Consider the following 27,481-nt stretch of genomic DNA (forward strand, 5'->3'; position numbering starts at 1 on the left):
TTTGTTATGAGTAAAAATAATGATCTCTGATTTAGAAATTTATACCCACCAGTCTACCTTCAAGCTCCTTCTTATAGATGAGCTGTATCATGAAAAAGTTGGGTGACTGTTTTGGAAATTTTCACATGCTTTTTTCTAATAGAGAATTCACCACCATGCAGATTTATTTTTATGTTTGCTGTGAGTTATAGAAATATGTAACCCTGAGCTGAGACTGAAACAGGTTTTCTTTTCTGATATTCTTTCTATTACCTGATATCCTGATATCTTACTCTAGTAACATCATTAGTTCCTAGTATTAATTTCATGTTAATAGGTCATAAGAAAAAGCAAACATCAGAGCTTTGCAGAAAAGTATAAATAGCAATGTAAGTATTGCAACTGTATATAAGAGGGAGAATAAAGTAGATGAAGGAACTATCCTGTCAAACATGAGCATCCTGTCCTAACTAAAATGATAATAAGAGAGACAGGATTTAAGAGAAAGCAAAAGGGAAATTTTTTAAAATTGTGTTACTTTTCCTTTAGACACAACTTAGCAAATGATGCTACCTTCAAATATTCCTTGGATGGGTGTGTTTATCTTGTTCTGCAAGCACTGAATCCAAACAAACACTAGTCAAAAGCCCAGTCAGTATTCTGCTTTCCCTTGCAAAACAGAGCTGTATCTCCCAGCTTGCTTTCCTCAGGGTATTTCCACAGTATTGCTCTTCAGGGGATCTGCCATGTAATTAATGTCAAGTACGAATGTTCGAGTTTTTCTAGTTTGCAAATCTCAGGCAAAGGATTCCTTATCCCTCCTGATGAGAACCTGCTCCCCAGCAAGGGCCTTTAACTGGCCCCATCATCACACCATCACTCACAGGGACAACAAATGGAGACCTCTGGCGAAAATAAATTATTAGGCAGGGTGTAAAAACAGTTAACACTGTTTGGGGTAATGACAGACCACATTCCCCACAGGTGTAAAGGGACTTTTGACCATTTATGGGAAGGTGGAATTTGGCTGTTGGAGAGCCTGCCAGACTCCTCCATATATACTCCAGCATTCACTATGGAAACCTCAATGAAGAGCACCCTTATTTAGAACTGTAGGCAAGTTCCTTCCAAACCCACCCATTTTTTCATTTGAAAGTTCTCATCTGAGTGATTTATTGAGATTAAATACTCAGGACTCCATTTGCCTACAGAAGACAACTGGCATTACTCAGGCAAAGAGAATTGCTAAGAAAACCAAGTGATGGCTCATGTCACACACTCTTGCTCAAATGTGTTGCTTTGGAGTAAGCAATTTCTAATAAAAATGTGTATTTTACACTTGTTCCTTGCTTGTCACAAATTTTCTTTGTGTCCAAGATTTATTTAGGATATGTCTTTTGAGTTCAAGGATTGAGAAATGACTGTGTTCCTGATAAAAAAAATTACAGTTTTCTGTTTTAATTTTATGCTAATAAATTATATCAATAATCATGATGACTATGCTGTGTTTTGCACAACTAGGTGGAGCTTGAGAAATACTCCTTCTGCCTTTCTAGAAGTCATTCTGGAGGAGGAACACAAAGCACATCTCCAGTTTAGGCCACTGAGCAAACTGAAGGACACATAAGTGGCAGAAACATTGGAAAACAAGATAAGGAATATTAATTACATCCCAGGCTGCTCTTAACAATCTCCAGATGACCTGAAAACCAGAAACAGTTTGATAAATATTGCTGTGATACTTGGGTCCAGGCTGATAATGTCCTCACCACTATTTCCAAATATGTAACAGAATAAATCTGTATACGCCTTTCTCTCTCCCTGTGTGTGTGTCTGAGTGTATTTTTTTTTATCTATCCAAACTATGAATCTATTTTGAAAAAGAGGAGGAACAAAGTTTATTGTTCCATATTGGCACAGCAAAAGACAAACACATCATCTCCTTCACACAGAAGGAGTGCATGGAGCCAACTGCTTGTGATAGAAAGAGGAACAGCCAAGGAGCCCTCTGAACAGCAGCATGGGGCCAGGAGCCTCCCCTTTCCCACCCATCTCCATATCATTTAGTCCCAGCACACTGAAGTGGGTTACCATCAGGATTTTTTTCTCTCCAGCTTTATCCACATTTATCCACATAGTGGAGTTTGGGTGAATTGGGATCACCTTGGTGTACGGCAGTGCTTTGAGAAGGTGGGAAGAGTTATGGTTATAATGAAATGTCTGCATCAAATTTTTAAGTATCTATAAAAAGCTCTGATTTCCTTTTAAAGAAAATAAAAATGAAGAGTCTGGTTTTGCTTAGATGCATGTGCAGGCCAATGGCCAAAAACAGCAGTAAGAGCAAAAGCCCTATCAAAGTTTAAAAAAACAAGTAAAAAAAATCCCAAACAGACAAACAAGCATATCCCAAGATAGACACTTAGCTAAACCCACTGAGACACAATATCCAAGTTCCTGTACTTTCCCACTTCCTTCACTGCTTATATGGGGCTTGACTATGCAACAGTCTTGCCAGTCCAACCAAGGGAGTCCCAAGGGATGCACTTTCCCACTCCTCTGTGCAGAACTGGGAGAAAAGGTATGGGAAAAGAAAAGCTGACCCCCCTGCGGCACCCCACTCCCTTGCAAATCAGCAGGCAGGCAGAGCAGGAGTGGGCACGGTAGAGACATTCCCTCTGGCCTTCTCCAGCCCCCCACCCCAAGAACTGCCTGCCCACGAGACAGTGAGCAGACACTGCACTTGGGGGCACAGTATCCTCTCTGCCCATCCTGCCCACTGCGGCACAGGGGGAGAAGGAACAGGAGGGCTGGGGGGGCCTTCAGCTGCCAGTGCTCAGCTGAGACTGTGTCTCCTAGAGTGAGAAGCAGTCCTGTATCCCCAGGGAACTGTCAGGGTTTCCAGGGCAGAAATCTTGTACAGCAACTGAGGCCCAGGTGGCATAAATAATCAATGTCAACAGAAGAACAGCAAGGGAAATGTTCCACTACAGCAAATCAGCACCTATGTCCCTCATGAAAAAGTATTTCTCCTCTTTCTTAATGGGAATAACAAAAAGTACATTTAATTTTGCCAGAGCAGTAAAACAAGCATAAGTATTCCCTTCCTGTCTTCACAGTTAGCATTTTACAGAATGATCCATGCCAGCACATCTCCTTCTCCTGCATGTCCCAAGAGATAGTTACAGTGAGCATTTCTTCATTCATACATGGAATGCACATTCCAGGGCTGCTGTACAAATGCTGTGATGCCAAGGAACAACTACATGATTCTCCTATTCAGGCTGCTTTTTAAAATGAAAAACAAGAGTTTTACACTGAACTGTCTGCTTTTGGCTGACATTTTTCAATTTTCATAGAAACCCACCAACGAGATTCTGGCATCCAGAAAACAAAACACTTTGGTTCTACGCTAAAAAGTGAAGTTTTCCATTTGGAAATACTCACAGATACTGATACAAAATAAACTTCATCTTTCCTGCAAAAAGACATTGGTTGGTCTTGACTCTTGCTTTGAAACTGTTTCCTCCTTTATTTCTCACAAGAGCAGCCCAAGACTGTCTGTCTAAATACTTCAGTCTCCTTCTGTAACCCATGCCCTTTGCTTAGCTGATGCAGCTCTGATCACACAGCAAGGTCATGCCATTCCCCTCAGGCACATGCAGGGCCAACTGGAGAGCCTGGGCAGCATCTGGAAGGGAGAGGACATAGCAGAATAGGCAGCTATAGAATAGATACCAGAAAAGGCAGCTTGATTTAATAAATGCAAGTAAATGTTCTGCTTTTCCTGATAAAAAATGCTTTTATTCCTTTAGGGAATAGATAGGGAAGCTTTCTTTGGCCTATTCCCTCTCTCCAAATTACATCACCTCAGCCCAGAAAACAAATATACTTGGATACCTGGTTAGTGGGAGTTGGACATGCAGGTATTTTCATGCAGCTGAGTCTATTCTCTTAAGCTCAGCTCCAGTGCCCCCCTTTATACACATCATATCATATTGCACAGTAATGGGTTAGGGAAGGGATTTCCAGATCTCCCTGAGAAACCAATTTAGTCCTGAAGGCAAGGAAGCTGAATGAATTCATGTTACCTCAGACTACACTAATTGCATTAAAGCCAAGGACATGGTTAAGAAACAGTAAAACACAATTCAGGTCTCCATGAAAAAGCTGCTTCTTGATTTCTCTGTTCTTTGTACCCTTCTGTTCTTTCACCCCTCCCTGCTCCAATGGAGAATAGAAGCTGCTGAATCACCAAGAAGAACTTTAGTCCAGGAAACAAGAGCCAAATTCAGCTCCACAAAGTGTCCCAAGGAAGCTACTGCCCATACAGCTCATGCAATGGGTCAGCTGACATCAGATTCATTCACACCTGACAAGCAGAAATGACAATGCCTAGAGAACAAGGAACCTCCTCCTCCCCCACTTGTGCCTGTGCCTAGTGGTGGCAATTAGTTTCACCAGCTGTGACAGACACCCTCATAGACACAGGCACTGCACAAACACCATGGGAGCAGCTCTCCCAGCCCTGTAGGGTACTGTGCTTGGGATTGCTTAAATGGGTATGGCAGAGCTTGCTGGGGAACAGTGCAGAGAGGGGAACCAGCTTGCCCAAAATCACAGAGCAAACCCATGGCTTCACCAGTCTCCACCTCCTAATGCCCTAGTGACCAAACTGGGACTGTACTGCCAGCTGCAAGAGAGCATGAGGATGGCAAGTGTTTCATGGGCACTCCCTTCTGTCCCAAAGCACATGCTGTCTTTGTTAGGCCATCTCCTGCCCCAGCCCATAACCCAGCTGCACCACACACTCCAGGCTGGCACCCCAGAATCTGCCCTCCCTCGGGCAGTGGTGGTGCAAGCACAGCAGTGCCCCGAAGGAGCTGTGGCAGGTCCCCAAACCAGTAACAGACAGGGCTTGTGGCAGCCCCTGAAGGGTTAACACAGAGCCACCTTCACATTCTGTTTCCTTGGTCAGGTCATCTGACACTTGCTTGAAACCCAGGCTCATTTGGAAGACATTAGGATTTTGGGTGGAGGTGCTGCTCATGTCCTGGACCAGCACCACTTGGAGATTTAACGTTTCATTTCAAACCTCTCAAAGCAAGACAGATGGGATTTCCCCACCCCTCTGCTTCCCCCACAGAAGTGCTTTCTAATGACTTTTGCAAAGCCAGCTTTGCCTGCAACATGCAGCTCTCCTCCCTCGCCTGTTTAAACACACTGAGAGCTTACAGACCTCCACCTGGTCTCCACCCACTGCCTGTGACAAGCAGCAGCCACCAGCGCCCTGACAGACACACCTCTGGGGAGAAATGAGCCAGCTGGGAGTGGGGCAGCTGGGGGGGAAGAGGCACTGGGGCTGTGAGAAGGGGTAAGGCCCTGGCTGTCACACACAGCCCATCAGTGCCACTCCAGGGATGGAGATGTACACAGCCTTCAAGGCAGTGGGTGTTGCCTCCTTAGCAGACCATGACATCAGTGCTGTGTGCTGGCTTCATTTCACAACAGCAGAGAAGAAGCAGAAGGTTGGGTCAGAAAGAACAGAAAAACAGTACTTAATCTTTTATTTATATTGAAAAGTAACGTGAGAAGACTGGAGGGGAGGATCCAGCCTTCCTAACACAGTGTCTTAACTCTGGGGAGGGACACTGATGACCTTTCTTAAAAACACCTACCTCTTCCCAGTGAATATGCAAGGAGCCCAGAGGACTGCTTCACTATCTTCCTAAAATAGATCTGGTTGGGTCAATGACACTGTCAAACACTCCTTCCAAATATAAAAGGTCTTTAGTCATATTAATCCTCCTGCACCAAAGTACATCTCATCATGTGAATGAAGCCTTCAGTGTAACAAACACCTCTCTGTTGATTGAAGTAAGGCTGCATGAACAACATCAGTTCTGGTGTTTTCCACACACCTTTTTTTGTAACCTTAATTGTATTCTTTCAATAAAGACTTCCGTGAGTTTTGGAGATTTGGAGTTTTGGATTTTTTCATGCACAAAATATTTAATAATAGATACCAAACAGAAGCCTCTGTATAGTAAATCAATGGATTTTTTTTCATCCCATTCACAGAAAACCCCATCTCCAGAGGTGATCAAAACAGGCAGAGAAAACTGAAGAGCTGTTGGTTTTACAGAAGATCCCTCCACAATAGGAGACAGAAACTTCTCAACAGGTTTGGAATTGCTGCAAAAAGTAGAACTCGTGAAAGCTGTAAGGTTAGTTGGAGAAGAGCTGACTTTGCTTTTAGGGAGTGGTGACACAGGGCTGAAGTGGTGATACACAATGAAATAACCAGGTGCAGGAGAAGAGTGAGACTTGCCTGCAGGCCAGCACTGAATATTAGCAAGCTGGTATAACAGGAGTTGTGTTGTTCAAACAGCTGAAGAGGCACTCGGTGCATGAGATGAGCATCCTGTTCTGTATCTCAAGACATATTTCCCTTTACAAAACATTGCTTGTACAGTTCTCAAGGCTTTTTGTTTATCCCATAGGTTTCCTGGGGTGACAGAAGAAGTTTACTTGTTTTTAAACATCATACTTCCTGTCTCTGAATAAAACTGGTGATGTTTATGACACTCAGTGCTCTACAGGTATTTATCAGCTGTATAGAGTGCAACGGGCCAGTGAATAATTCTCCTGTTGCTACAATTAAGCCACTTCAAACTCCATCAATGCTTGAACTGCTGGTGAGACTTTTGCCTCTAAAGTAATATATTTTAAAGCAAGTAATTACTTGTCCTGAAGATTAAAAAAAAAAGCAGAAAAGAAACCTCAAATCCATCCTCTTCATTTGTCAGATATTGGTAACTCTGCTTCATTTCATAACCATTATGTTTTCAAAAAGTAAAACAGAGGAGAGTGGAGTGAATGCTGAGGTTTTAAAAAGATCAATATGAAAACCTGTCTAGAACAGACTGTGCATTAAGGCTATACACAAATGTTTCTCTGACCTCCCTCCTGAACCCTGTGTTTTGGTTGCCACCTAACTTACCCTGTTTAGCATGACAGTAATCAGTGAGTCAGAGTCTTAAGCCTCCATAAATGCATGCTAGGAGAAGGAAACATCAACAGCATTTATTTTTGACAGAAACCTTAATATCAGGAAGACAATATAGCAATGGCATGAAGAAAATATCTTGGACACAGAAATTCTCATTCTCATACATTAGAAGATAGGCTTCAGGTTACTCCAGGTACAGCCAGTGGCTTGTAGGATAATTCCCTCTGGTCCCTGAGTGTCCGGAACTTTTATTCACTCACTGGTCCATCTCTATCTTGCATAACATAAACCCTCCTGCAACAGGTCCTCAAAAGTGCTTCCAGACCATTGCTTCCAATAGGGTAGGGTCTAGCTCAGAAGTTAAATTTCAGCATCCATGTGTCTTTGCTTGCCACTCCCTGACAGAGAAGCAACATTTATTACTGGCTAAAGCAGGCATCAGGTCTGTGTGTGCTTGCAGACACTGCAAAATGGGGTCCAGGTATTAGGGTCCCAAAGGTTCAACAGTGACATTTCTAAAATTCAGTTTTTCCTTCCTCCCAAATCATGCCCATAAATCAAATGAAGAAGACAACAGAGTAACATTTGTACTGACTAGCATTTTAATCTAAAAGTGACAGCAAAGTAGAGAATATATTTGTCTTAAGATACAAAAATTACCTAGTAGAAGATGGGAAAAGGAGTGTAAGACAGTGAAAAGCACAGAAGAGATTCAGGCAGAGGGGAAAGAAGAATTAAGCTTAAGCTTTCTTTTAATCCCCTAAAAAGACTACCATGTGTCAACTTCTACAATCCAGACCAAAGGTTCTCCTTTGCTTCACAGATTTTGAAAGAAGGGAAGAGAGAGAAAAAGAAGAAATGGACCTTCTCTAGCAATGTGGGTGTTGTGCCAGGGTGCCTTTCAAGGGCTGCAGTACTGGTATTCAAGCATTAATTCCTCTTTGCCATACTGCAGAGAGCCAGTGGCATCTCAGCAGATTCCAGCTTCACCTTAGCAATGCCCAGCAGAGCAGCTGCACTGCAGAGAGCAGCTCCCTTGCACGTCCCTGAGCTGTCAGCTTGCAGCACATCACTGCAGCCATCCTGATGGGAGGCCAGCACAGTGGGGAAGGCTCCAGTGGCCTGCCCAATAACATCTTCTGCAGGTTGGAAATCCCAGTCAAAGCTCATCCAGTCCTGTTGTAACCTCCCACAATCAGACCTGACAAGGAAAGCCAACTGCAGAATGCATTTCAGCCTCACCTGCTCTCCCAAGAGCAGCTCTACAAGCTAGAAGCATTTGGATGGCCTCCCTGAAATGTCTGGCTGGCTAAAGTGACCTACAGATACCAAGGTACAGCACATCCTTTATTCCACTTGCCTCAGTTTTGGAAACCAAGTGCTGTATTTACTGTTGGGGGTAACCACAACACAAGTCAAGTCAGAACAGGGAAGTGGGCAATGGAAGGGCAGAGGAGCAAGGACTAGCTACCAAATTCTGGTAGAGGCAATTATTATCATCTGAAGGGTATGTTGACAAGTATGTTATGATGGGGACTATTAATCCATTTCATCAGTTATAAAGGTGCCTCCAGAGTATAATTGTCTTTACTCATTACCTCTAAAAGTATGAACCTCAAAGAAGGAATGGGAAACAGCCAATTTGGAGAACTGTGCTGCATGAGCAGGACAGGCACTCCCTGCTCCACCAGTGTCCAGCCCCACACATATGTGCCAACACAAAGAGCAGAACACTGTGTACACAGGGCTGATCCTTAGCACAGTATTTTCTGCTAATAATAAAGTAAGAGTCATTTGAAGACATTAAAACAGGCCAAAAAACCAAAAACCTGGACTCAGATTCACATGCACAGGTAATCAGTGCAGCTTCAGTGATACTAGCCAAGTTATAACAATTTATTCTTACTAAACTCTGGTCCATTAAATGTGAACACCATCCCTGAGTTTTATTTTCTCTCACTGGATTTAGGGAAGTAGGCTTTTTTTTAAATAAAAACTTCCTTCTCACTGTCAAGCACCTTTATTTGAATTCAGTGAAAAGGAAGCAGCAGAAATTATTAATTTTTCAAAAACACTTCCATCACTGCATGTGGGGGAAAAAAAAAGTAAGTCTGTGTATATATATGTATGGAGAAATTTAAAGATCCCACACATGACATACATGGCATCCTCCATACACACATACCATATGTGTTTGCATGCATACCATACACACACAAACAGTGCAGGGATGCACCTCCATGGCTGTATGTAGACACCTGTGGCAGAGATGTCTGGAGAGAGGGCAAGGAGAATTCTTCATTGCAGTCCAGACTCTCAGGCATGGCCTCTCCAGGCACCAGGATAATTGTCACTTGGTGACCTTGTGGAACAGAAAGTTTTCCTTTCTGCAGGTCAGCTGTTGTGGAGCATTCAAGCAGGCATTTCCAGCCCTTCCACACCCTCCAGTAATGTTCTCAAACACAGAGGTTCTCTATCAAATCCTCTGCATTTTCAGAGTTCCTTCAGCAAGGCCTGACAGGTCTCACTCATTTTTTACAAGGTACCTAAACTTATGCCTGCATTGGAATAACCTTATCCTTCATGCCTAAGATTAAATGCTCTGCTTAATCAGCATTTCAGAGAATGGTTTGGTTTTTTCCTTTTCCAGCAGGAAAGGAAAAACATCTTTCCTTCCTGCAGCCTTCTGCAAGCAACAGTGAAGGTGTTGGGCTAGGGCAGGCACAGGTTCCCAAAGATGCCCCTCTTATCCCACATGCAGAAAAGAGGCAGGGGGCAGTGCCAAAAGGAATGCCAAAGTTTGCCCTTCCCTTTTTGGAATATCAGTGCTCATTGATCACTAAATCACTTAAACAGCTTATTAAGTAGATGTCATAGAGAGTTACTGCCAGTCTTCTATTAATTTAAAAATACTAATGGAGTTTTTTTGAGTGTAATTTCTTTCTGAATGAAAAATGTTCCTTGTGTTAAATTATGAACATTTTTGTCCTCACTAACCAGTGTGCAAGGTTGTTGATAATGCATAACACAGATTTAGTAGAAATTTTAGCACCACAATATGTTTTTAAGGTTGCTCCATAGCTTTGTTGTCTTATTTCTTTATCATTTCAAAGGATCCCTTCCATTTGGTTTTTCCATTTGCATACAAACTGACATTCTCTTGATATATATTATTCACAGTTTCATGTCAATACCAGCATAAGCAGAAGCTATCAATCACTTCTCTGATGATAACAGTAAATAAATAATGCACACTTTAAACCTTCAAAGCACTGCATAAATATCAGTTTGTTTTCACAACATCCCTTTAAGCATTGAAGAAAGCAGTTTAACCATTTCATTAGACAAAAGCTCAGATTCAAGCACAGCTTAAGACCTGTATGAATCATTTTGTATATTACCACAGAAGAACATACATTCTGATACATAACACATACACACAAGACTAGGAAAAGCACATTTCCTGCCTCCCCCCCACCCCCCAAAAAAAAGAAAAATAAATAAACTGAAGCTAACTATTTCTTATTTTTAAAAGAAAGCCAAAAAGCATTTCCCTAACAGAATTGCCATGCAGTATTACCAGATTGTGCTGCCTTTCCCTTTGGATACTGAAAGCTTCTGCTTCCCTACAAACATGGGGAAAGGGGGAGACACCTCTGCCTGTTACCTCCTAGTGCCCTCTTTCCCACAGGGCATGAGGCTGGAGCAGCAGCTACACATCTTTCAGCACCTGTAGGCACTTCTTTGTGGCACCTGTGCTGTGCCACTCTCCCATACAAGGGACAGCACATATCTGCCACAGGCAGGTCTGTGTCCTGAGCAATAAAATGTAATATAGGGGGGGAAAAAAGCTTTCTTGTGGTGAGGCTGGGCAAACTCTGGCACAGACTGACTGGTGAGCTTATAGAGTCTCCAAACTCTGAGAAACTGAAAACCCAGCTGGACACTGCTCTCAGCAACCTGCTGCAGCTGCCTGTGCCTCGAGCAGGGGTTGGGCTGGACACTCTCCAGACATGCATTCTTGCCTCAGCTGGTCTGTGTCTTTTGCATAAAGAAGTTGGGAATCCCTCATTTGAACTGCTACATGCCCATGAAAAATAAATACCAATGTCTGAGGATACCAAAGCATTTCACTGCCTTTTACTTTTCTGTGGATACAGATAGAAATGTCATGCCCATGGCTAGAGAGGTCATCAACTGCCCACTCCTGCAACAAATGATAGAGGGAGCCAGACACATGAAACAAAAAAACATAGACCGAGGACCAAAACTAGACACCTGATTCCAATATTCAGTGCAAGGAGCAGACGGGGATTCTTTGTGTTTGGAAGCCTTTCAGCATCAAAATAAAACTACTGTTCATTCTCCAACAAAAGACTGGGATCAAGTATCAAACTTCTTTTCTTTTTCTTTTCTCTTCTTTTTGTTCAACAGCTACCAGCCAGACTTCGTAGCAGCCTTCTCCCACAGTTTTCCTTCACAGATTAAAAAAAAACCTTCCTACCCATTACATCTTTGGTTATTTCACATCCATTGATCATTCTGTCCACCTAGCAGAACAGGAGCAAACAAGCAAGAAAAATAAGATAAGGCTAGATTTTTGTTCTGGAAAGCTGCAGCACTGTGCTGTTTTCCCTGTCTTCTCTCCTTTTCTCCCTCCTTACCATATCTGCTTTCATCCCTAGAGACATTTCCAATAGCAGATAAATCAGCACTTTGAATTCCTCTTCTGATGTTGTAACAAGCTGGCAACTGGCATGACATGTTGTAGAGAGACACATGTGAATACCTAAGTCAGAAATAATGAGATTTCTCTCTCATATTCAGCGTGAAATGAGAGGCAAACGACATCACTACTGAAAACAGAGGAGTGCAAGAAGAGGTGTGGGGAAGTGAGGTAGAAAGAGAGGATGTCTAATGCACTTTGCTTACTACAGTGGATTTCAGAAGAAAGACTGTCTCACAGCACCCTGGGAAACACAGACTTGGAAGGATGGGACAGCTGCAGAGGGCAGTGTCCCAAATCCAGGCAGCTCCACCCCATATCCCAAGGACACATCCCCCATGGCCAAGCACTGCTGTGTGATGTGGCCAAATGAACCAGCCTTTCAAACAAAAACATACAGGACAAAAGGAGGAAACAAAAGAGAAAGGGAATAAAAGGTCCCAGTAAATCAATTAATGCAAAAGTCTGCTTCAGTTAATAGGCAGCCCTGGTAATTGCTGTGTGCTGCCTGTGATGAATAGGGGCTGGTTACCGTTGCACAACTCATCCCTCTCTGCGCGGCTGGGAACCGCCAGAATGCTGATCTCCACTGAAAGTCTTTAATTATTGTTAAATTAATCAGGGCAGGGTGTCAGGTCTGGGTTCATGCTTAATTGTCCCAATTTCTTGCAGCCTAAGACTCCCACCTTCCTTCCTTATGCTCCTACCCCCCTCCCCTCACATATGCATCATTTTTGTATTGGTGTTGTTTACACAGCACTGAGTCACAGAAAGGTTTTTGAGATTCCTCACTTGCTCTACTTCAGGACTCTGTGTCTTCAAAAGCCATATTGTAACACAAAACTCTGGAAAGCAGAACTCCAGACAAACCACAAGACAGAGGGTAGGGTATTTTGCCACTAGTGCAGAATTCAGATATGGTTACTTCTTAACATTGGGCATCCAACCACGTCTCAGTCATGATCTCATTCTCTGGGCTGGTAGAGAACAAGGGGCATCACCGTCTCAAACTTTCTCCTTCCCATTAGTGATCACTCCACTGAACAGCTTTTGTCTTAATAGAGCATAAAACAAGGTGAAAATCTGGTATAAACTGTTTTAGAGTTGAGAGCAGACGTCAAGAGCCTGTCAATGGTTAGAGATGATTTCTACATATTCAGAAGTCTTCTTCACAAAGTCTCAAGTCCCTAGAGTCTCTCTTCTCTCTCCCCAGGATGCAAATGATGAGTGGGTTTGTACTAGCATATTCCATGCAGCTTTTAAAGAGTTAAGCCACAAGTACATAAAAGACTACAGCAAGGAGGAAGAGGCTGTGCTCCATGAATAGTCAGGATAGGACAAGAAATAATGGGAGCAATTAAGGAATAATTAAGTTGTAGCAGAAGACATCTAGGTCAGGTGTAAGAAGAAAAAAGGCAAATAAGAGCAGGAAATTACTTGAATAAATTTCCTAGGGAGACTGGGGGACCTGTCACCAGGGGGTATTAGGAAGCAGACAGACATAGCCTGAAGACATTGAGGTGGTCTGAGTGACTTCTTCCAGACCTACAGTGAAAAATCAGACTGGTCTCAGGGGAGGGCCATTGGAGATGAGCAAAGCAGCAGCAGGGATCCTGAGGACCTGCTCAAAATAGAACTGCAGTGACAAATGCAGCACTCCAGGTTTGGCACTGTAGAATTCTGAAAATTACCCACACTTCAGTGTCAGTCCAGCCTTTACACACTACATAAACAAGATGGAATTTTCCATGATTCTTACAATGTAAACAGATAATTTACAGAAAAGTTTTGGAGAAAAAAAATAAGGTACATTAAATTGGAGAGCTTCTTCATTAATCAAAGAGCATAATCTTCACAGCAATCTGAGTTCACCATTTTCCATCACTATGCAGAAAAAGTTACCTACTTTTATAATGCAACCTGCATGACATAATCATACTTCTCCCCTTTCTCACCCAGCTGAAATGATCCATAGAGCAAGGCACCAAGGGAAAGCCCTGAAAAATCAAACCTGTGCACAGCCAGCATAAGCAATATTTTACTTTCTTTTTTACCACAGGCTAAAGAAGACTTCATGAAGATTGTTCAGAAAGTTCCTTCATTATTTCTAGGTCATTGACAGGAGCAAATTTACTGTTTTGAGGAATATATTATCAAGAGATGCCCAATCTAAGTGATCTAATGCATTTAACATTGTGGGCTGCTCACAAAGAACTTCATTAATCTGACAAAAGGGGAAAGACTTGAATTCTGAAATCTCTGGTAGGATCCCTAGTCATTTATTTATTCCTTCATGTTACTATATAACTTTACTTTTTGGCTTCTCGCCAATAAGTAAAAAACCTTCAACCTGCTGAACTTAGACTGCATAAGAATATATCTTTGCATACTTACATTTGATAAGGAAGCACTTTATATAAAATGTGGTTGTTCTATCAGTACAGTGATTTTTTTCTTACTTTCTAAAAATGGAGACAAATTAGCAAGTCTTTATTATCCTAGAAAAAGGCATCTAGCTTCTTATTGGCACTCCCATATTTGCTTGTCTCAGTTTTACATTCATCAGGGATGATATAATTTACATATTTTTATTTGCACTAGAGTAGCAATTTAGGATCATTGTGCAATCCCAGCAATATGTATCACACTGCACAGCTCTGACTTCCCCACTGTGCTGTGAGTAAGGAATTTAACACCAACATAACTGAGGCAATAGTTTCTCTTTACCTAATTGACTGCTTTCAGCTCTGAGACCTTATTTTGGGATGGTTGAGGGAAGGGAAACAGTGGGAAAGAGAAGAACAAGAAACAAAAAGAGGGACTACAATGAGATTCACTCCTTCAGAAGAAAATGTCTTTTGCTTTTTATTCAGCTGCGTGAAGCAGCAAAGATAATTAGATAAAATTGGTCTTCAAAAGATACATTTCAGTCAGCCCATTCTTCTTCCACTGAAGGGCAGATACAGAATGATCTGCTTCAAAGATGAATATGTTTGGATCCCACTGTGGCAGATAGATGGACTACAGCAAACACTTCCACAGCACTGGCCCATCCTTCTCTTCCCAAATCCAATCATGAATGCCTGTCTTCTCTTCAGTCCCCAAACTGCTCTAGACTCAGCAGCTCAGACAACTCCTGGTCTTCAACTGCCTTATTATCTTGGATTATTTTTGTTCTAAAGGTACTTCTTCTAAAGAAGATAGGTAATACTGTTTCAATGGAGGCCTATGTAATAACAAATGCTCTCTCATGTGCATTGCATGCACCAGCTGATTTTCTGAGGGTGCACCTGACTCGTCAAGAATGGCATTTGTGGGAGAGTTCTTATTTTCTTTTTTACATATATTAAAAGATCTATTTCACAGGTAGCTGCAGCTGAGACATCATTTTTTCCTTTTTATCTGTGAGATACTTGCATAATAAAATCACCATGTTTCATGCTATCAGGAGAGAGTAAAAGGACAGAGTGGGTAAAACCAGTTCTAGGCACAGTGCAAACCAAATCAGGACATCGTGAATTTGCTGGCACTTATTATCCTGCTTTTCTTGTCCATTGTAAGCATCATAGCATTATTCCTGAAAAATGTTCTTAAAATCTTTTTCTGAGTTTGTTTACCCCTGGAGCTAGTATTTTGTACTGGAATTTTAGCTCTGCCAAAAGAAGAGTCAGTTAGACAGAGTGTTAACCAATGCTTGTGCCCCCATGCTTTATTCCCAGATGCCTCTTTACACTATAGCAATTTTTATGTTATTATTAAATAATTGGAGGTGGGGAAGATGCAAGAAGGAAGTTACATGTATTGGCTTCTACAGATGAGAACATAAAAAATACTTAAAATTCTCTCAAATGGATAATTTCCTAATTATCTTTATAGATTTTCTGTCTCTCTTGCTATTGCTACCACTGCATCTCATTAGGGGTTGTTTAGCCTCAGATGGTCTCACAATTGTTGTTTCACGACGCTTTTGAAAATTACTATAATTTGTTTGTTACTTGTGTTAAAAAAGGCTTGAATTATGAGCTTTTTCAACAAATGTTTACTGAGTATTACAGAAACCATAATGAAATTTCACTCTGTAACACTTGGTGGTTTTATTTTTTATTATTATGATGTTCTTTTCTTTAATCATCTGAAGCATAACCAAACAGTTAAACCCTAAGCAGAGCTCTTAAGAGTTAAGTTATGGTTAGCCTAGAGTTCTGGAAGTAGGACTTCATTAATTTGAGCAGTATGTTATTACAGCTTATACATAACAAATCATAGCCATTAGTAGCTGAAAATTATTACTTGAAGGCTAAGGAGAAACAAGATGACAGTCTTGACTTGACCTTCCAGGACTGTGTGTCAATTCTCTGTGTCACAAACAAGTTACACAGGATATACTCCGAAGAGAGGTCAAATTTAAAAAAAAAAGGTTTTTCCCTCCTATGAGACAACATGTGCTTCAGCAATCTTGAGTTTGGAGAGTGGAAAACAAGAAACATGAAAATGCCCTCCCCTGGCACCACTTTTCTAAAGTGGAGACTCAAATGATGACCAGAGGGTCTCCACTGCCCTTCTTACAGCTGGCAGCACTTGTTAGTGTACAAGGTAACAACAGGGAACATTTTGGATGGCCTCACCCTCCTCCCTGAGCACAAGATGGAAATGAACAGCCCTACTCTGAGGTGCCTGAAGGGCTATGACCCCAGACTTGTCAGCAGGGAGAACAGAGCTATTTGTCACATTAGAATATCACTTTTCCTTCTCAGAGTACTGCACTCAGTTTATATATTTAAAAAGAAATCCTTAAAATGCTTGAAGAATTTAGCAAAGGTACTGCTTTTCTCCATTTTCAATCTGTTCTGCTTGTGGACTTGACAGGAAGAATCCATGACCAGCCTTTTTCAGGGTGTGATGGAAGGTGCATGCTCTCTGCAGGCTCTACAACAGGACGCTTTCCAGAAACAGCAGCAAATCTGAGAGCAAAAGGCCCTCAGGAAGATGAGTAATGCAGAGAGAAAAGAGAGATTTCCGTGGCACGAGGCCCCAACTGCAATGCTTTATGAAGATCAATTGGGCCTGGATGTCACAGAGCCTGAACAGAGAGTGCCTCTGTGAACAGAAAAAGTGCCTGCCCATCACTCATCCCTGTCCCGCGGGAGGAGCTCGCTCCTTGGGCTGTCCACTCTCTGCAGAGAATTTGGTGTCAAACCACATCAGCCTGAAAATTGTATTTCTCCAGGCTAGCACTGACATTCATAGTTCAGAAGAAAGACTATAGGCCTGATTAATCCTCATTTCATGCCACAGCAGCTCCACAGAAGCCAATGGAACTGCAGCAGCACATACCTGGGACGGGTCTGGCTCAGCAGTCCGAAGTGCTGGAGTCTCTCCTAGACAGCTTCTGGGGAAGGAAAGCTCCCACAGGGAGTTCCCACCGTGTGAGCAACAATGGTGCTTCTGAGAGTCTGTGCACAGGATTTTTGAAAGGGAAAGATACAGCTCTGTGGGAAGTATAAGCCCAGTATGAGCACTTCACATGGATATCTCGTACAGAAAAAAATATGACTGGCAGGGCACTGATTTACTGTAGATCCTAACACTGCTTCAATGCAATTGCCACTGCATTTTGGTGATGTTACAGTCTCTTCAAATGGCATATTCTGGAAATTATTTTCAGCGCTGCTTTTTATGTTAACATTTTGAATTATTAAGCTGAGTACTTTGAAATCAGAACTGCTGTGAACCTCTGTGAGGATGGACCAGATGACCTCCAGAGGTCCTTTCCAACTTAGGGTTTTCCCTGAATTTAGGATTCAGAGGTTATTCACTTACTTCTGGTGATGCTTATTCTGCAAAGACCCGTTTCAAACCAGACTCAAGTCATGCGCTCCCTTTTGTAACCCCTTTTTTTCTAACAGTACTAACCAGAGTGCATTACTCCAAGAGCATTACCAACTTATCGACACCAAATCTGCTTTTAACGCTTACATTTATTTGTGCATGGGAGTTGGTTGTAATTTCTCCTTAGACATTACTTACACCTGACAAGCAACATCTTCCAGACTGCCACCATCCATTTCCCCAGAGCTTCCATATGGCTTTAAACATCTCACCACTTCTGTTATCACATAGTAAATGAAGAGAGCTCATGGCAGACAGAACAAGAAAGCAAATCTCATTTTGTTTTGCTTTTTAATTAAAAATAAATAACTTACACACTGCTCAGATATGTGGTGATGTCTGCCTGTGCTCCATTCTGTGTGTATGTCTATACAGCACGTTTATGTAGAGTCTGTGGAAGCTATTTTCCCAGGAAAAGTCTGTCTAAGCCCCAAACCGACACACCCTGGATACACCACTCAAACTCAGACAAATTAAAAATGTGAACATGCTACATCACTCTTGTTTCTCTTGGCACTTCCCAAGGTTTTCTACGTGCTGTGCCAAAAGTACTTCTGTCAGTCAGGATCCAGCTCCTCACCACAACAGCAAATGCCAAAGTGATAGAGCAGGCACAGATTTATGGAGGGAGGATTTCAGGAGCAGGCAGATGGGATGGGCTGTCTGGCCCACACCTCTCCAGTGACTCTGCTGTCCTCTCACCTCTACCACCCATATTCTTTTCAGCACTGCAGACACTCCAGTGCTTTCCAAAAGAGCTGCCTCTGCCTGGTAGTGCTGCAGGAGCAAACCAGTTCATTTGAGCTGGTAAGCCTGTCAGTTATTATATAAAAGATGTTCCAGTTTTGCAGTATATAAATTAAGCTTGACACAACTGCAGCAGGACCTTTACTTTTCCTGCATATCCTGTTACACTTGATGGGAGTTAATAACTGCAGGCAGTAAGAGAAAGACACTGCTCTCAGGAAAAATAGTGAGGAACAGATTTCAGGGGGCATGAAGATGTTCCTTGCAGTAAAGAATTTTTAAAATTAGCTGACAGTCAAATACCCCAAAATACTTACTTGTGTATCCCTTTGATCTTTTGTGCTCAGCTCTGTGGCTTGTTGGATGTGGCATCTTTCCTTCTCCTGCTTGCTTTGTGCAGGAGTTTTATTTCAAGGCATCAGAGTGCTGAAGGCTGTTAGTAGGAGGTATCATTTGTGTGGCCCTTATCCTGATTAGCTGTGTTTCCACATGTCCTTTAATTCACCCAACTAATCCTACTGATATCATGACCTTTATCTTTTACCTCCTTTATCACTCTCAGCTAATGAACTAGTTCCCATAACCTAGGTCAACCTTTACAAATAATCAGCCAGGACTGAACTCTCTAGCTTTTGTCTGCAAAACCAAAATACCTTTGCTTTGCCAAATTCAAAGCACAGCAACAAGCTAGAAATCAGATTAAAATGTATTTGTAGCAAATATTTTATGTAAATTCTAGCACTTTTTTAAAATTAAATATTCCATCAGATATTTCTCTGTTATTTCATACTTTGACTAACTTGACTTTAAAATAATACTCTGCAGACATTTGCCACAAATCATTGCATTATGTTTGAATGCACTCTGATATAAAGCAAGCTGGAAGAAAGCAGCCATGTCATGGCTGATATCACTTGTGTTTGGACTGTGCAACCAAATCTGGACCATGGGAAAAAGATACACCATCATGTCAGAAGACTCCCCCCATTCTACTTTGATGCACACACAGCTTAGGTGGTATCAGCAAACAAACAGGCCAGTATTAAGCATGAAAAATGAGGACTTATGTGCTTAAGCCCTGAGCATATTTCCTGCATGGAAAGAAAGCTAAGAAGGCAGAAAACACAGCAATCTGCAAAACTGGGCATTATTTAGTGCACCTAGAAGAGTGGAGCCCAGACCCCTTCTTGGAGGCAGTCAAAAGCCAACACAACAACAATGTGAGATGCCAAGATATGAACCAGACAGCAGGAATGCCCTCACTGCATATTATAGAGTCACCTGGAGCTGCCATGCACCTGAGCAGTGACTTCCTGCACTCACCACCAGCAGCCTTTGGAAAACAGCCACAGACACAAGGTGTCTTCCCCCACAGGAACTAATCCAGCCTGGAGAGTGGTCCCTTAGTGGGGAGCAGTCCTCAGCCAGACTCACTTTGTATATCTGCCCCATTGGCTACATATATTTGCTGATCTAAGCAAACAGAAAGAGCAAAACTAAAAACCAAACCAACCAAAAAACTCAAAAGCATCCTACTTCTCCATATTTGCACAACAAATTTAGTGACTCACACTGCCACTAAACTAATGGTGTCAATAGGACCAAAGCAGACCAAGAGCAGTGACCCACATCAGCAGCAACTCTTCTGCCTGGCATAGTCCCCAAAAGAGGCACCCCCCCTCTCCCAACTGCAAACAAGGTCCATTGTGTCTTTCCAGTGATCCGTTCTGTTTGCTGACAGCTGAAACAGGGCCAGGGGCTCTTCTGTTGGCATCCCAGTCCACTTTTCAGCTGCATGCCTTGTTCTCTCCTCCTACCCCCAGCCAACCAGCTCTCTTAAACAGCCAAAAACACTCATTTGGATTTATCCTGCAGTTGTGGCCTGAGTCCAGACCTGAGCTGGCAGGATCAGTGGAGGACCAGCATCGTCCTATTCAGCTACACACAACCTACTTGTCATCCTTTTGGGAACCAGTGACTCAGATGTAACTTTATTGTGGCCTGGCAGCTGGTGGGACTGGGTGAGACATACAGAGACAATAACTCTGGCACCCATCAGGCCCTGGAGTGCAGAGCAGAAAGCCTGGCTGCAACCCTCATTTGAGCCCTGGCATAATTAAAACAACATTACCATTCTTGGTGGCAGATTTTCACCTTCTGTAAACCCAGACTTTCTGTGAGTGTTTTGTTTTACCAATTTACTATGTCTGAAAGTCAATGGATTATAAAACAGAAGAGCAAGCCCTCTTTCTTTCTTCTGGGCTACTGCTATTAGCAAAATCACTGTAGCCTACATTTGGGGCTGTCCATATGGTGGATGCTTGACTGCGCCCTTGGCAGATACCTGGGAGACAGCAAATGAAACTAAGGGTTTACTCTTTTGCAAAGCTCCAGAAGAGATCTTTTCTCAGGTCCTATTTCTAAAGTGGGCGAGTGAGAGAAATCTTATATTTATCATAGGCAATCTTTCCCTCTTAGGCTGTGGTTTCAGAGGAGAGCTGGACAGCCCCAGAGGCTCCCTGTGTTGCCACAGGGAGCCTTCTTTTCTCCTTGCCCAGTGCCTGCTCACACCTGCTGCAGTGCCCTTCCAGTCCTGCTGATAGAGCTGGTTCTGCAGGCTTGCTGAGCCTGGACCAAGGAACTAATCTGAGTGGATAAGGGGGAGAAAGCAAAATATTAAATCACCCTGAACTGAAAACAATTGCAGCCTGTTTACCTCCATCCAGTGTATTATTCAAGGTACCTGTTCCTTCCCAAAGGGCCACAGCCCTGCCAACAAGCACTACAGCATCTCTGCAATGCCCAGCAGACAGCATGTCCTGCAGGTAGCTTTGCATATGCCCTGGCTAGAATTCCAGCTCCTTTCTGTCTTCTCAGTTACCAAGGATCCAACCAGTACCAAACCACAACATCTGTGTCTTTCCATAAATACAGATTTTAGCCCTGCCTCAGCACTGCTAACAGAGGACAGTAAGGGAAGAGGAAACATTTTCAGGGCAGTCACAGAGCAGGGACTATACACATCTCTCCTTTGCCCTTCCCAGGATGCAAGAAGATGCTGTTACTACATCCTCAGAGCTATTTACACATGTAGGCAGCTCGTGAATGCCCCGTGCACCTGAGGCAAGGCCCACTCCTGTCTGGGCACCCCCAGCAGCTGATCTCCCTCCTCCTCACATCACAGCTCAGCGTCCTGTCCCCTCCCCCAGCTTCAATTTTTGTCTGCTCTTCTGGAGGGAATAACTCCTGCGGTTGCCTCAGCAGCTGCTCTTCCCTCTCCCAAGCAGCAGCAAGAGCTAAATTGACCTAATTCCTGCTTGTTTCCCTGCCACCCACAGAATCTGAAATAGCAGCAGTGGAAACTGCCAAGGCGCTCGTCAGCGCTGCCGCAGCGCGGGACCCGCTCACGTTCACTCCATTTTCTGCAGGTCCCACAAGGCTCAGAAACTTCTCAGACTGCAAGTTTCAAAACCTGCAAAAGTGGTGGACAATTACCACAGACAGGTCCTTAGGCAGCCTCAAGGACAAGCGGATTTTTTGTACCCTATGGCATATCCTGGGCAGTGCTCTTTATACTGCAAACATCAGACATATCCATTTGTAAAAATCCATGGATAAGTCTTGCAGCTGCTCTCTCACCTCCTTTTCAGCTGCAGTTTGGCTTTGCAGACAGGTTTAGACTATCAGGCTGTTTTTTATTTTTTTTTCTATTAATGAAAGATGGGACAGTCATGATCAAAACTTCAGCCAGAAGAGGAGGTGAATTTGTGTATGTAATTCGGTAGTGAAATAAGCTGTCACCTGCCAGGCAATGTAAGTGTCCTGTTACAGCTTCATCAGAAGCAAATCCCCTTTGCTGAAGTCCACAGCCTCAGACACATTTTTAAAAAAAACCTATATAAAAATTATTCTTTCCCTCTGATGGTAACACACTGCCACAATCCAAGCTGCCCAACTGCCCCCAAAATTTACCAAGCTACAAAGCAAGCAGGAGTGGGAGTGTTTACATTAATTAGTGTGTGGAAAGGGAGCCAAAGATATGGTAAGATTTGATATGGCATATGGGATCCAATAACATGTCATTAGAGGTAGAAAGCAACCCTTCACAGTGTAGCTTTTCAGCTGCTTATTAAGGCTTTCAGTTCAAACTTCTGGCTGAAATTTTCCATGCCATAATTGCTACTATTCTGGTAATTAAAGCTTGCTATAGTGCACAAACAAAAGGGCATTTCCTAGCTTCTGAGTGTGTTCCTCTGCAACTTTACTCATGTGGTTTCTAGTAACAGCTGAGAGGAAAGAAGCCTTAAGTCTCTTAACCTGAACATGAGCAATGTCGGCATTAAAGTTCTCCCATACTTGATGGCCATCAGGCAAGGATATAAATTTTACCAGAACATATTTTCTGTCCTTTCATCTGCACTGCTTTTTATTGCTCTTGAGACTCAAAGCAATCTCAAATTTATGTGGAACTCCTGTGTCAGTCAGAAGAGAGATACCACAAAAAATAACAGTGGCCAAGCACTCTCCAAATAAACCTCCTTCCCATACCTCTGGCAAGGGGAACGGTTGCCAGTAGAAAAAGCTCATAACTTATCATAACATCAGATTTCGACATTTAACTGAAGTTTCTGTAGGTATCTTGGCCACTGCCCTATCCCAGCCCTCATCAGCACAGTGACCAATGAATGTCATTCACTTAAAGCTTGCCAAAGCTTCCACTAAGAATTTCTGGCACTGCTTAGACTCCTAGGAAACCTCAGAGCCAAACAGTGTAATAACTATGAAAATTGTATTATTAGCTTCTAAACAGAAGCAGCATGACACTACAAAGGAAATATGCAGGCTGTCAGAGGCACTGAGAGAAGGTGTCAGCTACAAATTAATGGCTATTAAAACATATTATTTGTTCCAAAGTGTTAAAAATGAGATTTTTAGCTCTGATGGCAGAAAAGGTGGTGGTGTCAGGTCCCCACATTGGCATGCCATCTCTCCCAGCTGGTGTTGCCAGCATTTCAAACCAAAGTTGATTGGTACCATTTAGATACTCCCATGGAAGCCTCAGGAGAAGCAAAAAGAGGCTTCATTCCCTTCCCTTGGTTTAACTAAGGTAGAGACATTCCTCTTTTGGCTCTGCTGACATATATACATGATTAAAGAAATGAAGGCAGAGGAGCAGAGATCACCTCAAGTTAACATGGAGGGATGACTTGACCATTAAATCTAACTGGTGGATCCCTCTTCACTGAGAAACTGGAAGTACAACTAGTTAACAAAGATTTGGCTCACTTAAGTACAAGTGGCTTCTACATCCCAAACTCAGGGTACCACAGGTTTCCAAAAAGTGATGTGAAAGCAGAGAGGCCCTCACAAGCATTTTTACTGATCTTCCCATTTTGCCCATTTAAAATGTATCATCTCAAAGCAGCAGTCTCCTATATGAAACAGCCTAGGAAAATTAACTGGGAAGGTCAAAAGCCAAGCCAGTGGCAGGCAGAAGTCTCTACACTGTCTGTAACAGGCAGTGTCTTAGCCATGCCAGCTCTTTTTTGTGGAATGGGCCTGTGGAGGGAGGTGTGTGTTAATCATTGCTATTGCAGAAGGAATTAATGCCATACGTGCTGCCACACATGACACTTGGGGGCTAGAGGCTGGAACTGCTAAGTGGAAATACTACTGAAGTATTTTCACAGCACTTGTAAGGAGAGGGAGCAGGTATGGCACACACTGGTACTGCACAGCCCACAGGTGAAGAAAGCACCATTGATTTTAATCTGTTTGAAAGTGTTTTTGTTGAACCTACTGCAAACATACTGATGGAGACTTGTAGGTCCAAGTTAAATAACCTGCCACAGCCACATGAGCAGGTTGCAGAGTCAATTCTTGGCATGGGATGCAATACCTGTATTTCATGCCAGCACTTCTTGAAAAATCTTCCTACAGGTCACTGAGCCTTGGAATGCAGGGACAGGAATGCTCGGGATATGGGATGTGTAGAGCTTCAGAAAAGTTAAACTGATTTCAGAGCACCAACCACCTGGGTTTCATCACAGTCACAGCTCAGGTGCTGCAAGGCCAGCTTGCCAAGGACACAGACCTGAGACCCCCTGCTCCTGGCTCCCTTGTGACTGCTGCCGAGGTGGGGATACAGCAGAGACACTGCAGAGAAAGTTTTCTCAAGAAGCTGGCTGGTGCCTGTCAAAACTGCATTGTCACTAACTCAGTGTCACAGACTTGTCCAATTTCAAGGTGGCATTGTCTCATGGAAAAAGTTCTGTATCAGAATATGCCCAACTAACACATCTGAATATAAAAGGATGAAGAACTTTCCCTGAGTCCACTTTGTGTGGGGACAGGCTATCTGAAAATCCAGGGTACTTCCTATATTTCTCAGTGATCTTTTGATCACTAAAATTCATTCACTAGTCTTTTAAAGCTATTTATGTCTAGAGATCTAGCACCAACATAAGGTACACCTCCTTTACCTGGTCAAAAGCACTAAAATACCACAGAATTGGTGCATCTGCAATTACATTGACACTATCAGCTTCTGAGAGCCAAAACAAAAAATTCTAAAGAAGTACCATATGAACTCAATAGGCTATCCAATGCCAAAGAGCAGCAATCCTAACCTAGGTTACTTAGTAATTTCTTTTTTCAGTGAATTACATCTTTGTAGAAAGTTGCACAAACCACTGACATCAATCTCAGACTCTCACCAAATGTCATTTCATGCAGAACTTGGGTGCTTGGAATAACTGAAATGATAAAAGGATGGAAAAATCTGAAGTGTAAAACAAGGAGACCCAGGGATGCAAAGGGGAACAATTACAGGCAGCCTGCACTGGTAAACATTGCGACAAGAATTCACACCATGGAAGTTAGAAAGGGAGCTTAAATTAGAGGAGGTACTGTTATTCTTAAGGTTTGTAATCAAAATCCTGTGGTTCCAATTAGGAAAGAAAAGATGCCTGGACAACATGCTATTACCAGCTTTTTGGCAGGAAAAGCCATTTACAACAACCAGGCTGCCTTTCCTGCACTCAAGTATTTGTTTTTAAATTCAAGCCTTCCCAGACTCAACAGCTCTTGGAACAGCCACACTTGTAAGGGCAAAGTCCATATCAGATGGATCATCAAGCAGAATAAAGTGTTATTACTTTCTCAAAGCTGCTATTCAGTCACACCCCTTACATTATTTCTGTGAAAATGAGGGAGTGATTTCAATTATGGAAGTATGGAAATTTCAATTATATGAGTATGGATAAAAAGAGACTGAAAACAGGAGATGAGCTGTTGGCTTTTTTTTAACCGTCAAGGCTGAAGTTCATAGTGAAGCTCCTCAGAATAACACAAAGCACCTTCCTTTTGATTTGCTTTTCCACCTGTCAGTCTTTGCAACATGTCTGGGAGCACCCAGAGCTGTGCAAGTTGCTGAGTGTTGGAGAGTGTTTGGCTATTCAGGAGCAGAAACAAGAAAAGGAAAGGATGTTCACTAAGGCTAGCATTGCCTAGAGGGAACTTGGGCTCCTAACATCAGACTCCTGCTCTGCATCAGCCACAGGAAGACCTCTTCTCTCTGTCTCTCTTCCCTTCTTTCTGTGTCTTGATCTTCAGTGATTTGAGTCTCTTGGGAAAGCTTTCTTTCAAGTTTCACTCTTCCACAGAGTCCCAGCCCAGTGCAGAACTGCATGTGTTCAGCAGAAAATGTCCTCCACCTTTTTTTACCCATGTTATTTAAAGCTCCACTTCATTATATTTACTGGTATTCTGATTTTAATAAATAATAATTGCATGCTTCTTGGAGGCTCTAGGCATCTTAATGTGTAATTAATCATAGTACCAAACCCCATGAGCCTTCAAATCATCATTAGAAAGAAAATCTTTCAGCCAAACACCTCGGTAAAAAATGAGATCCTTTCCCTTAATTGGTCTGGGAAGCACACACAAAGCTCTCTTAAATGGATGTCTTCTACACACTACCCACAGATCTGGGCTCAGACCAAACCAGGGAAATAAATTCCAGAGATGCACAGTCCCCACACAGGCACATCTGCCAGCACACCTCTCTCTCTGCAGCACAGTGTGTCAGGCTGGAATGACCATGAGGAGAAGGAAGAGGGAAAGAAAAGAAAGGGAGTAGCCCTCCTCCTCAAGTAATGTAAGAAGAAATATGTAAAGTGATACCTCAGGGACAAAACACTACAACATGCACACGGGCAATTTCACAAAGCTGCCATTAAATGACAAACACTCCTCTTCTCTGAAAGGTCTAAGGCTTCAGAGGTACTGTAGCTCTTTTTCCACCCAACACCTCCATAAATCTGGAAAGTTAAACTCAATCTAATTTCCTTTACAGTAAACATCAGCCTTGATTGCAGCTGGGGAGTCAGCACGTATGCCTAACAACAGCAGAAGGTTACTTCTGGTCTACACAATGATATGAATCACAATCTAACCCAAATGAGCACCATGGCCACAGGCAGAGGGTTTCCTCTCACCCAGACAGAGCTGCAGGTAAGCCCCGTCCCTGTGTTCTGTGTTTGCTCAGGACTCTTAGAGCTTGGAGAGTTTGGCCCTCCCTGCCAGCCTCAACAAGCAAGGAACAGGCACAGCTATCTGGGAGCAGCAGCACCATGTTTTTAATGGCCTTGGAGCCAGTGCTCAGGCCCCCCTCACTGCACCTCCTGTATGCACCAGCCACAGCCACTGGAGGGTCTCCCAGCACAGATGGGCTGCAAGGCTCCAGTTTGCCCAGTTTGCAACTTCCACCTCACTTTGTTCACCTGTGGTGCTTGCTTTTGGCACAGCACCAATACAGGGCTAACCAACCCCTGAGCAATCCTAACAGGTAAGAGTAGACAGCTTGAAAGACAGCTTATTTCCTTCTAATTATTTAAATAAATTCCCCTTCAGTTTTCATGTCTTCTACACAATGAAGGAAGGTCTAATATGTAACAGATTACTGGCAGGGCAGAATGAGCAAATAGCTAACTTATTTGTTTTAGATGGAGTAATACAATAAAAAGTGTGCAACCTACTATATTGTGCCCATGAACTTTATCCTTCTGAATAACACACAGTGTCCAAGAAAAATTTCCTGCTCTGAGAGTCTGCAACCTGGGACTGGAGCC

The 27,481-nt window shown here is 42.8% G+C and overlaps 1 protein-coding gene across 3 annotated transcripts in view; it reads right to left on the minus strand.

Moving 5' to 3' along the window:
• NHS (NHS actin remodeling regulator) overlaps nt 1–27,481 on the minus strand; it is a 244,054-nt gene that overhangs the window by 164,939 nt on the left and 51,634 nt on the right. The gene's annotated exons all lie outside the window — the stretch shown is intronic.

This window comes from Agelaius tricolor, unplaced genomic scaffold, assembly GCF_023055355.1.
Source record: "Agelaius tricolor isolate 1412-34295 unplaced genomic scaffold, bAgeTri1.0.p SCAF_7, whole genome shotgun sequence".
In the NCBI taxonomy this organism is placed as follows: domain Eukaryota; kingdom Metazoa; phylum Chordata; class Aves; order Passeriformes; family Icteridae; genus Agelaius; species Agelaius tricolor.